Below are 15,655 nucleotides of genomic sequence, written 5' to 3' on the forward strand. Positions count from 1 at the left end.
CTGTTTTAAATATTTTATTGAATGCAATAGTAATGAAGTGGCGAATAAAATATCTAACGTTTTATTTAGATATTTTATTCGCCACTTCATTACTATTGCATTCAATAAAATATTTAAAACAGTCACTAATTGTGTCATGGTTACTTAATGAACTCTATAAAATTTTAGATATTTTAATCCCTCTACATTATTGTTACATTCAATAAAATAAAATACAGGCCATGATTTCCTAACATAACCTAACCTAACTCCTGAGAACATTTTCAAAACTCACAGAAAAATAGGTTAGGATTGGTAGTAATTTTCGTGTCTTGGCTAATTAGCATAATTCAAAAAAACAATATTTTGGCAAGCTTCACAAAGCAGAAACACATTAAAGGGAAACCACACAGCTGTTTCCATGGCTGGACATTGGGAAGACAATGACGTTGTCTCCAGGCTGCTATCAGCCCCTATACTTGCAACGGACCCTTTTGTGGGTTTCTTGTTCCATGAATAGGGTCCATCTTCTGAATAATAATAATAACGATGAAAATAATAGCAGTCATAATGATCAAAACTGAAATGATAAATGTTATAATATACAGCGGTGATTCTTAAACTGGGGGGCGTGCCCCCCTAGGGGGGCGCCAGAAGCTTCCAAGGGGGGCGCAAGTAGAGTTGCTAGATGGTGCCTATTATTTTTTTATTTGTGATGTTAATTACAAAATTGCCAAAAACGTTATCACTGCTTCCATATATTTTCTAATTATTATCTCAAAACATGCCAAAATTCAAAATATAAGTCAATTTTAATTTCAAATCTTGTTTATGAATTGCCTTTTATTGTTATGATAAGTATAATAGCATACAAATAGACAACATATTGTTTATAGATTATAGTTGGCAAAAATTTCAGGGGTAGGGGGGCGTGGGATCCTTACATAATGCAGAGGGGGGCGCAAGGCAAAAAAGTTTAAGAACCACTGATATACAGGTTAACCTAGACCAGGAATTGTGTAGAATGACTCTTGGCTGTGGGATAGTTGGAATGTGAAAGAAGAGGTCTTCAGCCCAGCGCTTTCTCCTTGGTTCTTGAAGCCATCACGTTGGTCTCTGCCCTGTCTCCGGATGCAGTACTTTCTCTGATTATTGCCTCTCTTCTGCTCTGATCGCAAGCGCACATTATCTCTCAGCCACAATTTATGCTGCTTCATACACTTTTATGAATCAGCTGAAACCATAAAATGTGATATGGATGGAAGCAAATCTTTTTGGGTATTTACAAAGAACATTGAGGCCATGAATCTTTGCAATTTGGAATCATATGTGAAAGAATTTGATACTTACACCTTTTTAAAAAACAAAGGCAGTTTGTAATCACATGTGAAAGAATTTGGTACATATACCCTTTCCAAAAACAATTGAAGGCAGTTTGGAATCACACGTGCACGGAATTTAGTACTTGTAGACTTTTCAGAAACAATCAAAAGCAATCTTTTTCAACTTCATAAAACTTTTAGTCCAAATGAGCACTAGAAAATGTACAATAACTGCTCGTGATGAACCAAGATTTTCTGGGAAGACAGAGGCAGAATCAAAATTGTAGGACACAGAGACATCAATATTATCGTCATGGTCAATCTAGAAGTAGTTCTGAGTCAGTGCATTGTATGTTTGTCCTCATTCTGAATATTGTTCTTGCAGGAAGTCTCCTCGAAGCCCTGTTTTGGTTTAACCGTGAGATGACGCGAGTTCATGGACTTTGGAAGCGCGAGAAACTTGCAGACGCTCAAGAAGTAAGTTTCATTCATCATTTTATGCTCTCCTGAAGATTCGTACAAAAGCTGCCCATGGAGTCTGGCTTCTTCTGTGCCTTAGTTATCCCAGCGGAGAGTTCACTTAACTCTCCTGTCTGTTTGCTAGAAGTCTGTGATTGGAAGTGTGAGAAGCTAAGTATATAATAGTGCGTAAAATTTGGTCTGTGTGAGGTATTTCTTCAAGGGTGCTGTTCATGGCACAGAAAAAAAAACGTATACCTTAGTTTTACCAGACGACTGAGCTGATTAACAGCTCTCCTAGGGCTGGCCCGAAGGATTTGACTTATTTTACGTGGCTGAGAACCAATTGGTTACTTAGCAACGGGACCTACAGCTTATTGTGGAATCCGAACCACATTATAGCGAGAAATGAATTTCAATCACCAGATATAAATTCCTCTAACTCTTCATCAGCCGGCCGCGGGAATTGAACTCCGGCCCATCGAGTGACAGTCTGAAGCTCAACCGACTCGGCCAACAAAGGGCTGAATGGCTCAGAAAAGGGGCGAATTCTGCATGCGTATGCAAGACCTCCACCCTGACTTCGGCTCAAGATAAGCACGTATGAAGGCAGAATCTTAAGTACAATTAACCGAGAATAAAGTTACTTAGACTGAAGTGTTTATAGGAATGGCTTCATCAAAGTGTTAAAATAAAGGCCGTCTTGTGTCACAGTCTTTTGACTATATCAGAAGACGAAGTCAGAGCCAGTCAGTCGACAATGAGCGCGTCAATAAATGTCGCTGACATTTATTACTGATGAACATTAATGAAGGTTGAGGAGGAGGAGGAGGAGGAAGAGGAGGAGGAGCAGGAGGAGGAGGCATTTCATGAAGGAGAGGTCCATCTGACAACGGCGATACGTTACTTTGTGTTGGGCGAAGTCGCACGGCAATATTTATTTTTTATTTTTTTATTTTTTAAGTAATCTAAAGTACTTATGACACTTTTAAAAGCACCAGATATTTCATTAATTAATGTAGAAACATTGAACTATACCCTCTCATTTGAGAATATAGAGTACAAACGATAAGAAAATAAGGTTTACTTTGAAAGCGATGTTGCCAACTGGTGAATTAAACTGCTCTTGATAAGGATTCTTTGCTCCGGAGTGTTGCCGAAAATGTCCACACTCTTTTCAGGGGTTTATTGTGGTCAGAGATATCTTTTTTCTTATATTATACGATTCACTGACCTAGATTCTCGGTCATTTGCATATTTAAGTTGGTAGTTTCTCTAGTTCCTCATTGGACGGGTGGGTTCCGTTCTCAGCTAGCACTCTGCTGGCCCTGCGTTCGAATTTCCGACTGGCCAATGAAGAATTAGAGAAATTTATTTCTGGTGATAGAAATTCATTTCTCGTTATAATTTGGTTCGGATTCCAGAATAAGCTGTAGGTCCCGTTGCTAGGTAACCAACTGGTTCTTAGCCACGTGAGATGAATCTAATCCTTCAGGCCAGCCCTAGAGAGCTGTTAATCAGCTCAGTGGACTGGTTAAACTAAAGTATACTTAACTTTTCTACCCGCTGCTCATGCGTTTAGATGAGCTGTTCCCTAGTGTTTAGACTCTATAAAATCCCCATTATTATTGAGAGCAGGTGATTGTAGTTAACTGACACTGGCTGTCAATGTACACTCAACAATCATTTTTAAGTTTTCTTTATTCATAAAATACACATCACATGCAATTCAATATATATATATATATATATATATATATATATATATATATATATATATATATATATATATATATATATATATATATATATATATATATATATATATTAACTTTAACACATACACAATTGTTCTGTGCATTAGTAGAATTACTAAAAGGACCTCATTCAAACTGGATGGTATCTAATGGAGTTTTTATTCAAAAAAATTTACAAGCTTTCTTGGACAAACAGTCCACATTATCAAGTATCCGTACATTGTACGGATACTTGATAATGTGGACTGTACAATGTACGGATACTTGATAATGTGGACTGTTTGTCCAAGAAAGCTTGTAACTTTTTGAATAAAAACTTAGATACATCCAGTTTGAATGAGGTCCTTTAGTAATATATATATATATATATATATATATATATATATATATATATATATATATATATATATATATATATATATATATATATAGTTTTAAAGAGATTTTCTTGCAGGGGTCGGGCAGGGGGATTTTGGAGATATGAAGTTGACAATTTTGTTATTTCCCCAATAGAAACGTGTGAAACGACCCAAAAATGGGTCTTCTGATAGCTCCTGTCCCAATGTAACTTTTGTTCATTAAAGTTCGGATTGTCACTCGTCTCTCTTTTGTGTCTGTTCAGTCTCAGGTTTCCGAAATGTATAGCTCCAGTTAACTTAAGTTCTGGTTTCAACTGGGAGGGAGGGACTGACTGACTACATTACTGTATTTCCTGCACGTGGATGGTGCAATTTTGGTTTCTAGTTCTCACAATCAGCAATTTGAAGTTGCACAGACGAGAAATGACGCTTCTGATTCGAATTGAAGACAAGAGACGCCTTCTATGCGAGGGTGTAGATAATCCTGACTTAGAAATTCTCAAGACGGGAGTGAGGAGGAGGAGGAGGAGGAGGAGGAGGAGGAGGAGGAGGAAGAGGAGGAGGAGGAGGAGGAGGAGGAGGAGGAGGAGGAATCTGTATATTATGCAAAAGGCTTAACACTCTGAACACTAATGACTCTTAAAGGAATTTCTATTTTATTGAACACTAATGACTCTTAAAGGAATTTCTATTTTATACAAAAGTGTTATTTATACATAACCCCAGCTTTTTCAGAACTCTATCAAATAACATAAAAAGATTCATCTTGTAGCACCTGGTTTCATTTTGTGGTTTGAGACGATAGACCTAAATGAGGCCAAATGAATGAGCCACATGAATCCAGGTGATGCCAAATTTTGGTATAATCTAGATAATTCGTCTTGCCAAGAATAATGGTGGTTTCCTGTGTCCTCAAATATTTATTTCACTTCAAACTCTCAGGCAAGAATAGTGGTGGTTCATTTCCTCTAAGGGGGTGGATTTTATGGCACTTGCATCAAATATTCAGAATGAAAGGTTTTCAGTGACACTGAACGCTTGCACAGTATTTGATTTCCAAGTTTGGTCAAATATCTAGCCAAGAATAACTGTCCGTGTTTAACCTGCATCATTTACTGTCATTTCCGTCAGTGGCAGTCCTGTATATGTGACTTCTGATGGCGGATAGTACGTCGGACTGACTTTCCCTTCAAGAGTATGACAATTTACACTCTCAGTCTGATTGCCAAGAATAGTGGTGGTTCCTGTGGCCCCTCAGATAGAGCAGGTGCTCCAGGCAAAGGGACTTCAAACTCTCAGTCTGATTGCCAAGAATAGTGGTGGTTCCTGTGGCCCCTCAGATAGAGCAGGTACTCCAGGCAAAGGGACTTCAAACTCTCAGTCTGATTGCCAAGAATAATGGTGGTTCCTGTGGCCCCTCAGATAGATCAGGTACTCCAGGCAAAGGGACTTCAAACTCTCAGTCTGATTGCCAAGAATAATGGTGGTTCCTGTGTCCCCTCAGATAGATCAGGTACTCCAGGCAAAGGGACTTCAAACTCTCAGTCTGATTGCCAAGAATAATGGTGGTTCCTGTGGCCCCTCAGATAGAGCCGGTGCCCCAGACAAAGGGACTTCAAATTGATTTTTCAGTCTGCTGCATATCGCAGTGAATGTGACCTTCCCTGAAGTGAGAAAGATACCATTGAGATTAGGTCTGTGTGCATAGCAATACAGTGTTGAGATAGTCCATGGCCTCTGTGTCGTGTAGCCTATTGCATTGGTGCGTTGCTTGAAGGGCACTAACTTGCTTTCAACGCAAAACTACCCATCTGAACTGAGCTGCCTATATTCAGTCAAGCATCAGATATGAAATTAAACGACTTTTATCAGCTCCTATATATTAAAGCTCCAGTGCATTCATTATTCACAGGTTTTCCACGTTATAGTGGTATACACAGTCAAGCATCAGATATGAAATTAAACGAATTTTATCAGCCTGTATGTTAAAGAGATCCAGTGCATTAATTTTTCACAGGTTTTCCACGTTATAGTGGTCTACAGTGACATAACGTCAGCTGGAAATAAGGCTCTGCTATTCAGCCAATCGGAAAGAAGGTCGGTTCGTCCTAATCTGTTTGAAAAGGAGCAACACCGACCGTTCTGATTGGCCCACGGGTTGTTAAAGGCAGTCGGAGCTTCGGAAGACTGGAAGAAGCAGTGCAGTGCAGTGTTATGGCTGTGGTTCGGCCGTCAAGGGATTCTCAGCTATGTTCGCAGGATTTTTCCACATTTCTGGGACGTTGTTGTGAAGAAGGTACGTTTTTTGGTGGGTTGAGTATACTTCCACTGGGCGAGGTCGCTGGTTTCAGTCCAGAATAATAAACTTGTGAAGTGTTAAAGGCGAAAGCTGCCCAGAGAAATGGTTATATGGCCGAAGCTGGAGTGAATTCCAGTAATGACGCGTATATGAAAATGATTGGTGATTCATGGAACGATATTTCTTGAAAGAGGGCGGTCAGAGTGCCTGGGCTGTAGGATGAAAACCTTGGGTTATAATATATATCCTTGCGGGACCTCCTGTGGGTCCTCGTTTAGTGCAACAAGAAGTGTATATTATGAGATAACAGTCGATGGTGTGATTCCCATTCCTGGGGGATCCATATTGAAGGAAGTAGCCTTGCATTCCCGACAGTCGGGTCTCCAGTGTGGTAAACTGATACTGCTTTCCCGACCGTCGTTGAAATAGGGATTAAAATATACACTTTACACTGACGGCAGGATGTATGATAATTTCATTATTGTTGTTCCTAAATGTTACTTCTCAGAAGTGGTTAAAGTTTTTTGGTTATGTTTGACAGTTTGAAGTCACTTGATCTCGTTTATAATGGATTTCCTGGAAACCTCTCGACAGAAGGGGGCGGTGCCTTGTGGAATCGATCTTCCAGGTATATTGTCATTTCTCGAGAGGGAGAATAGAGATAGATCTTCAAGTTTTCCATGCATGGCATTCTTGTAGTACTCTTGACAGCTGACGGAAAAACATATTCTCCTTTCAGTAACACCGTCATTTGACGTAAAAATAGATTCGTGGAACTTGATACTGTACAGTAAAAACACTCCACGAAATAGCTACAGGACATATTCTGTAATTCGAAGCCATTGCCAAAGAATATCAGTAATTTATGGACACAAGCATTACGTTAATAGTTGCGCGTAGTAAAATTATAGCTCCCCCGCCCCCGACCCTGACCCTAACTGAAATTCTGCGCCTATATATACTGTCTTTGATGTACTAAAAATTTTCATCACAACGCCGAGAAATCTGGGCCGAGACGATGCAATAACGTAAGAGGTAACCATGAGTGTTTTAGAGAAGCTAAATAAAATTAGAATCTTTAAAAAAGTCCTATGGATGGTTCAGTTACTGGTTGAATACCTTGTTGTCACATCAAAGGCAGCCTAAAATTTGTGGTAGAGGGTAGTTGAGCCAAGCGTTTGTACTGAGTCTGTCGTCAGGGTTTTCCTAAATGTTTGTTGAGGTTCCACGGAAATCATATTGGCGTCAACATCAGCATTCGAATTGGTGTCAAAATCATAATTCAACTGGAGTCTTCAATGGACCCCGTCAGACGTATTAAGACCCATTCAGTTTTTGCACAAATATTGTAAACTGTCTTCAGAGATGAGCAGTCGTAGGTGGAGAGAGAGAGAGAGAGAGAGAGAGAGAGAGAGAGAGAGAGAGAGAGAGAGAGAGAGAGAGAGAGAGAGAGAGAGACGTTTAGAGTGCATTTGACTGGGCCGTATGTGGGCCGTATGGGGTCCGATTGGGTCCGATGTTGTCAAGAAAGGACTTTAAGTTCTTCATAGAGTTTAATAAACTATTTAAGGCAAATGTAGGTTGCAAAGAAATAAATGTATCTTGACCGCATTTTCATGTTTCACATACGATTCCCTCTTCAACTCTCTCTCTCTCTCTCTCTCTCTCTCTCTCTCTCTCTCTCTCTCTCTCTCTCTCTCTCTTTTCTGGGCGCTCTGTCTGCAATACAATTCAAGTTTCCTTACATACGTTGTTCATATTCCTGATAATCGTTCTATTTGTATCGTCCACAGACCAGCCCAGACGTTTGTGCCACCAAAGTTGGTCAATTCTTTTGATTGCCCCATAATTTATTGTCCATAGCAATGGATGTTAATTAGGCAGTCAGTCCTTTAAGCTAGATAGCGTCATCAAACTTCATGGTACGTTTGACTTTTCCATTAATACTCCCATTTACATGATAACTTGTCGTAGCTGATAGCTTTGACTCAGCCATCACACGGGATAGGCTTTGTCATGGCAAGGAGTGCAGTGTTTGTCGCAGCTCTGTCATTGTACTGTTTTCGAGTTTGTTGATGTTAATTCACTAAACATTTATCACCACGATGACTGTCTGGTAAGGTGCTACTCAAGAGTGCAAGCATATTTCGAATACACCCACTCTGTTGAACGCGTTCAGATCAATTCCTGTTTTTACGTTGGCATCAGTTAACAATTCAGTCATAATGATTATCATCATCTTTCCAGTCATCGACGTCTGTGATGTTGAGGACAAATGGTAGGGGTTGCCAAGTCCACTGTTGTGGCTGAGTGATGATGACATCAGTTGAAATAATATTGTCGGGTGTTCGTTTGGTGGCAAGTTTTGGCCAAATATGAGCACTTTGCGACTCGGGAAACTTATACATAACCGCTCTACTAATTGGATGTAAAACGTGTTTTGTAAAGAATGGTAGGGCCATCAGATTCACTGTGCCTCTCTCTCTCTCTCTCTCTCTCTCTCTCTCTCTCTCTCTCTCTCTCTCTCTCATCTACATTCTTATTCCAGCTTTGATGCTGACAGAGGAAATTCTTGGGTCGATCATTGTCGTGCAGTATTAGGGCGTTTCAGTCCAGCTTCTGTTATTCATTAACGCCTGTATTCTGTGTAGTGTGGGTGTGGGCGTGGGTGTACTTGTCTCTTCCTGCTGGAGGTGTCATGTTCATCGTCAGTCCTCTATTCCCAGGGTCTTTGGGTCGATTTCAATTTTCATTCTACCACTCTCCTGGTTTTCGTTTTTGGTGACAGTAGGAAGAGCCTTCGTGGGTCCATCTTTAGGCGTGGGCGTGACCCTGCCATTGATTGTTCTGGTGGGTGGGTGAGTGGGTGGGGGTTCAGGAGACCCTTGAGGGCCACTTCTGCAGCAGCCACCCTCCACCTCACATTCGAAATCGGTTTGGGTCCTGAAGCTGGATTGGGCATTTTAGGTTGGTGGTTGGTTCAGATTAAGCTGGCCGCGTTTCAGCACGGGCTCTTGCCTAATGGCTGCCTACGTAGATGTGGGAAGGTGTGGAGGGCATTTGCAACTTGGAAAGTACAGTGTGCTTAATGATGCTCACACAACCTCAGTACATACTGATATACCAATTTCCTCATAGAACCTCAGGTTTTATGCTGCGTGATTTTATTTGTCTGTGATGGGAAAGAGATTTGGCTGGCTTACGAGAGAGAGAGAGAGAGAGAGAGAGAGAGAGAGAGAGAGAGAGAGAGAGAGAGAGAGAGAGAGAGAGGCGTGCTGGTATACGGTAGATACGAGTTCAATTCAATTCAGTTTCCTTACGGGGTCAGTAGCCTAGATGCTGCGACGCCAGTTTTAATGACCATAAATCTCTCTCTCTCTCTCTCTCTCTCTCTCTCTCTCTCGCCAACTGTGGGTGACATAAGGCTTCTCATTGTGCAATTTGGCACCTGAAATAGGTTAAGCGTGAATATGCTAAGATATACAGCATATATATATATATATATATATATATATATATATATATATATATATATATATATATATATATATATATACATATACATAAAATTCCCTAAGCTTCGTACGTCTGGCAGATGAAGATGATGCCACGAGAGAGAGAGAGAGAGAGAGAGAGAGAGAGAGAGAGAGAGAGAGAGAGAGAGAGAGAGAGAGAGAGGAGGAGCGGGGGGGGCGGGGAACGGGTGACAGTAATTGGTTCCCTGAATCGCGTCATAAGGATTTCTTGACCAATCGGGTTCCTCTTCGGGTCATGTGGGCGGAGTGATGTGATGTGGGCGGAGCCATGCTAGCTTTCAGTCAGGCCAATCCACGGGGAGAGAGAGAGAGAGAGAGAGAGAGAGAGAGAGAGAGAGAGAGAGAGAGAGAGAGAAGGCTTCCAAGTCAAGTTGTCATGTTGAATGTTGACGATCGTCGCCTCTTCCAGCGTTCATTAATTGTAAAGAATTGTTCATTTTAATCGTCATCAGGCGTCACCTATGCATTGGACTTGTCTTGCTTATTGAATTGGCTTATATGAGACTGGTCACAGTGCTAGGCCTTTTGGCCTCAGTTCTACAGATTCCATTCCATTCCAGGAAGTCTAATTAGTAATACAGGTATTATTTTAACCCAAGCAAAGCATTCAAGTGGTGGAATTGGTTAAGGATGGTTGGCAAATGCGTAACGCACTACTTTGAGCAGAACGCAGGGATTTATATATACACATATATAAGTACATATGCCATAACCGAATCAAGGCGATATATACTTGAAGAGGTCATTAGGTGATTCATTAAGTATTGTTACATTTCACGTGCCGAGTGAAGGTCAGATTCTTCCGAGGAGAGTTTAGTCTGGCTGAAGCCTTGATACTTGAAGCCTTAAGTCTGGCTGAAGCCTTGATACTTGAAGCCTTTTCCAGGTTTAACTCTTTTGACTGATGTAAAAATGATTTTGAGTTTCCTGTGAAAGGAAACTAATATAGAGAAGGCTATAAGTCTGTCCGTCCGCACTTTTTCTGCCCGCCCTCAGATCTTAAAAACTACTGAGGAGGCTAGAGGGCTGCAAATTGCTAAGTTGATCATCCACTCTCCTGTCATCAAACATACCATATTGCAGCCCTCTATTTGCAGCCCTCTAGCCTCCTCAGTAGCTGAATTTCATGGGCCGTGGCTGAAAGTTTCATACAGCATTAGATGCTGTACAGAAAACTCGACTGCGCCGATGAAACTTCGTCGCATTGCTTAGTTGTTTTGTCTTTAGAATGGGCGAAACGTGGATTGAAATAGAACTGGTAGTGTTACTGATCATTTTGTATAACTGTGAAGTCAACAGTGATATTCAGGGCTGATCAGAGGGTGTCCAGCGTTCGTTCATTTTCAGTCTGGGGTGAGGAGGTCTCCAGGCTTCTGAGCATATTAGGTTAGGCATCAACAGAGAAGGGGGCATTGTCTTTGACTGTCAAGACAAGGAAAGACCTTAAGAAAATGTTCATGATTTATTGAGCGTGTTTGATTATTGAATGCAAAATGTACACAGCTTCTTTTCATTGTATTAAGTATAGCTGAACTTAAGGCTGCCAGAGTTGACGCGCTGGATTTTAAAAATGCCTCATAAAAGCATTTCAAGACGGAAATGGCACACTTGCTTACCATTCTTTAGAATGAGTCAGTCGCTTTTAATATCAGGAACTGGTAGCAGACCAATTAATCGGTTTCATTAGTCATTACTGAATGGTACTTAAACACTTCTTAGGTTATAATTCACGATGCCATTTATTTATTACGAGGAGAAAAATTGCGGGTTTTCATCGCCCCAAAGTTAACATCACTTGAGGAATTAACTGATTCAATTCCTTTGTAGTTTTAACCTTACGTCATCATTTGTGTGAAACTTTTCCCTTATAAGTAATTAATGTAGGTATATTTTTGTCTACAGACGAAGTTTCAATTCAGGGGCTGCAAGTGGCCATTTTGATTCAAGTCGGTTCAATGCATTCATGAAGAGAGTTCGAGACAACTCACGGGTTCTTTCACAGATCGCTCAGGTCATTCGATGACTTAATAAGACAGACAAAAATGCAATAGCTTCGATTACTGATGCTAATTCCAGATGGAGAATCTCATAATCCGCTAACTCAGTCCATTAGCTGAGAACGAGTCTGTCCCTCATTAGAGCGAAATCTGCTACGCGGTCTACTGTTGCAAATGCTTTGTTTGTTCTGAAGTGATCAGTGTTTGTGAGAGAGAGACACGTCACCTCTGGAGTAACCACGGTCATCAGTCATCTTTAGGAACCATTAAGCTAAGCGTGCTCATTAATCACCTGTTTCTTTGTAGTAAATTGGTATCGAGAAATCAATAAGTGAATTGACTATACTCTTATAGATTTATAATTGCGAAGTCAACACAGTATGTGAAGGTAGTTTTCTGGACTTGTAGAACACTTTAACAGGCCAGCAACGGAGTTTTACTCACTTGGCCTTGAAAATCTGACTTGACTGTCCAGGGAATCATAAAAAGAAAAGAAAAAATGGATGCATCATATGAACTTAGGGCTCTACTTCATGAGGGAATGTTACGTTAACACTGGTGTTAACTAAAGTAATTGTATTTACAATAAAATGGTCAAAGAAATTGAGAAGTAAATAATATGGAGGCTTGCAAAGCCTGGCGGTCTTCCTACTGGAGACTTGAATGGTCGCAAGGTACAGCCCAAGAAGAAGAGTCCACGGCAAATGGGTCCCTCTGCAAGAGAGATTTAAGGATTACGTGCCAGTAAAGGAAAATAAAAAAAACATAGGCCTACAGATGGATAGAGACTGCACTGAGGTGCCTATACGTAATTTCCCCATCTCCGAACTGGCACTTTTTCAGATTAATGACTAAATTGGCTTTTTCAATAACCAGGGCAGTTAAACAATGTGGTTATTGATGAAGAGTAAAAGTTTCATCTAATATTTCTAAGTTTTGCTCTTCCCAGGTGCTGGTGTAGGTGACAATGTCGTCCAAGTCTTATACCACACAGTTCTTTACGCCCGCCAGTGATCAGGGAATGCCTTTTCCACCTGGTGGACGGCTTAAATTTCATTCATCGTTCATCAGACGTTGGAAACGGCTGGGGGAGCATTTTTAAACTGAATGGCATAACTGTGTTTAAAGTACTGGCTCATGCCTTTTTACGGCGTTGACAGATTCCGCTAGATGGAGTTATGAATGCTGTCCTCGACAGCGGGGACTTGCGCTGCTGTTATCGGTGCCTTTGAGCCCTTCTCCAAGTCAATCTTGCTTCAGATGTAGGGCACTTATGATCCCAGGGGAAGGCTATCTGAGCAAGCCTCGGTCCAGGAAGGGGATAAGGTTCCAACTCCGTTGCTTCATTCAGTTTTCGGAAATCGATGCAAAGTCGACCTCCACCGCCCTCCTTCAGTACTAGAACTACTGGGGGAAGCCCAGGGGCTGCAGCTGTGATCTATAAGGCTGAGGTCGAGTTGGAGCTTGAGCTATGGGTTTTACGCCCTTTCTGATATTTATTGAATGTTGGAGAACGTCCGTGCACCCCAGGGTGCCCCGGACGACCCGAGAGTGACGAGTCAATACCTGTCAGATATCCTGCCGGTGGGTGGCAGCGAGACCAGGAGTAATTTCTCCTATATTCTCGAGTATTTCCAAGTTGGTACTGGGTGTGTGGGTCAGGGCAGCAATGCCAACTACTGCCCCAAGAGTTGGTGGGTCATCTTCAGGTGCCTCCTCACTACGGGCTTGGTAGGGTTTTAGGAGGTTTATATGTAGCCACTTGACCCTCCTTTTCCTGCAGTCTACGAGATAATTTAGGTCCCCACGTTTTCCCAAGATTTTGTGGGGGGCCTGAGAAGTGGGTCTCGAGGGGTCTCGTGGCTGTCTGATCGAACTTTATCTTCACCCTCTCATGGGTGGCTGCCTCTGTGGCCTGGGCCACCGCCCAAGCCGCCCGAAGGGTCTTCTGTACACACAGTTGAAGCCATTTGTCCGCATACAGGCAGACAGGGAGACAGAAAGACGCTGGACAGACTGATCGAAAAATGAAAATAAAAAATAAAATACAACAGCGAGCCCATGTGAATTGACAACGGACGTACCAAACACACCTGTCAGCATGCTTCTTTTCAAAGACATTATAACTTATAACACTTCTCTACTACACACACACACACAGAGAGAGAGAGAGAGAGAGAGAGAGAGAGAGAGAGAGAGAGAGAGAGAGAGAGAGAGTTCCTTGATAACGATCTCTCCTTTAAAGTCCTTTCCTTCCGGAGGACAATCACCGTGGCAATAAATGACACTGACATTTATTGTTGTTGAATATTAAGAAGGCTGAGACACATTTCGTGAAGGAAGGAAGGAGGAGGGAGGGAGTGGTCCATCTGACCTCGGCACATACGGTACTTTGTGTTGGATGCTATTGTGTGGCGATATTTCATTATTTAGTCTTTTCCGAGATTCAAGTAATTTACAGTAATTAAGGCTATCGAGAAATTTTGGACGATATTGAGTGGACTGTGAATTTTTCTGATTCTTAGCCTGGATGTTATAGGCTTGGGATGTGCAGTTCTAAAGACACTACTAAAAACCTCAGATTCAGGTGTTGGATCATGCAAACATGTGAGATTTTTACTCTAAATTTTTATGCGCTAGGCGTTGCAATATTTAAAGTTACACAAAGTTACACAATAGTTGGATTTATGAATTGATCTACATTACCTTGAAGCCTGCGTCGTTCGTTTCTAATCAACCTCATTAAGCTGTTCGAGAAATGCCTCGCTCCTCCTCGTTAAAGTGCGCACCGTCACTTGCTTTACCGTAACGGTACACGTTGGCATTCATGGGTAGGTGTCGAATGCCATGGTTCTTATGCTTACTACAGTAGCGGTGAATTCGGGCATCCAGATTTCTTACACGGCCGTTGTGCGTTTCTGTACTGATGTTGCGAGCTGGGTAATCGTGCAGTTCGCAACTGCTGATCGCCAGCATATGCGTCAAAGCCCTTATTCTTTCAGCTAGCACTTTTAATCTGTCCTAGACAGGTTTAGATTCATGCACCGCCAGGTCATTGCCTCCGCCATACAATACGACAAAATCGTATTGACGCATCCAGAAGTTCTCATGTTCAAAATGTGTGGTGAAGCAACCTGGTTTTCTACACACCTCTGCAACCACTCCTTCTGTTACTGGCAGGACAGGAGGTGGTTGTGAGTGCCCTCTCAATGATCCTCTAAATGTCATAACCCACCGCGTGATCTTTGGCTCGCAGCCTACACATCCGGTCCGTCGAAGGACCATTTGTCTTGAATTTTTACCTCTGATGCACTAGTTTGGAGTCGAGATATTAGCTGCCGTGGGATAACCTGGGCTGAAGGGCAAAAATCTGCAAACATCCTACAGAAGGTCCAGCAAGATTCGGGTGGCTTTTACAATTTTATGACAAAATTAGACTATTTAAACTTAACATACAAAAGTACAACCTTAAGGACCACATGGTCGGCTACAAGGCACACACCTGGAAAAAAGAAAAGTTTCATGGAACCTGTAAAACCCATGAGATCGGTCTCAGAAAGTTACAACTTCACATGAAGCTTATTTCTGAATCATCAGACTACACTTTGACTGAGCATCAACTATGATAAGCCTCGGATGGCAAAAATGCAAAGTGATTAGAGGTGAACACCTCATGGCTGAGAGAGACAATGATTACAAGAGCCTACCTCCCGTTCTCCCAGGGTACTACCAGAGGTAGGCTCGTGTAATCATTGTGCTTCTCAGCCAAAAGGCGGTTTTGTTGCCAAGAGTCTGTGAGGTGTTCACCTCAATCACTAGCCAGGTGCTTAATTAGAGGATTGGTGGGGCATTTTACTGAAAGACCATTGACTGAATAACCAATAATTGGCCGATTTACTCCCATAAACCAATGATAAAACATAGCTTATACTAACGGAATTTAACTT

The 15,655-nt window shown here is 41.6% G+C and overlaps 1 long non-coding RNA gene across 4 annotated transcripts in view; it reads left to right on the plus strand.

Annotated features, from left to right (window-relative positions):
• The window catches only part of LOC136845690 (uncharacterized), a 36,946-nt gene that overhangs the window by 3,103 nt on the left and 18,188 nt on the right, over positions 1 to 15,655 (plus strand). Inside the window, exon 1 of one of the 4 annotated variants that reach the window (XR_010855213.1) lies at positions 1,685 to 1,778. The exons of the other annotated variants lie outside the window; for them this stretch is intronic. This is a non-coding gene — a long non-coding RNA (uncharacterized lncRNA). Of the gene's footprint in view, positions 1 to 1,684; positions 1,779 to 15,655 lie in introns of those variants that run through there. 4 annotated transcript variants of the gene reach the window in all.

Source organism: Macrobrachium rosenbergii, chromosome 14, assembly GCF_040412425.1.
Source record: "Macrobrachium rosenbergii isolate ZJJX-2024 chromosome 14, ASM4041242v1, whole genome shotgun sequence".
Classification (NCBI taxonomy): domain Eukaryota; kingdom Metazoa; phylum Arthropoda; class Malacostraca; order Decapoda; family Palaemonidae; genus Macrobrachium; species Macrobrachium rosenbergii.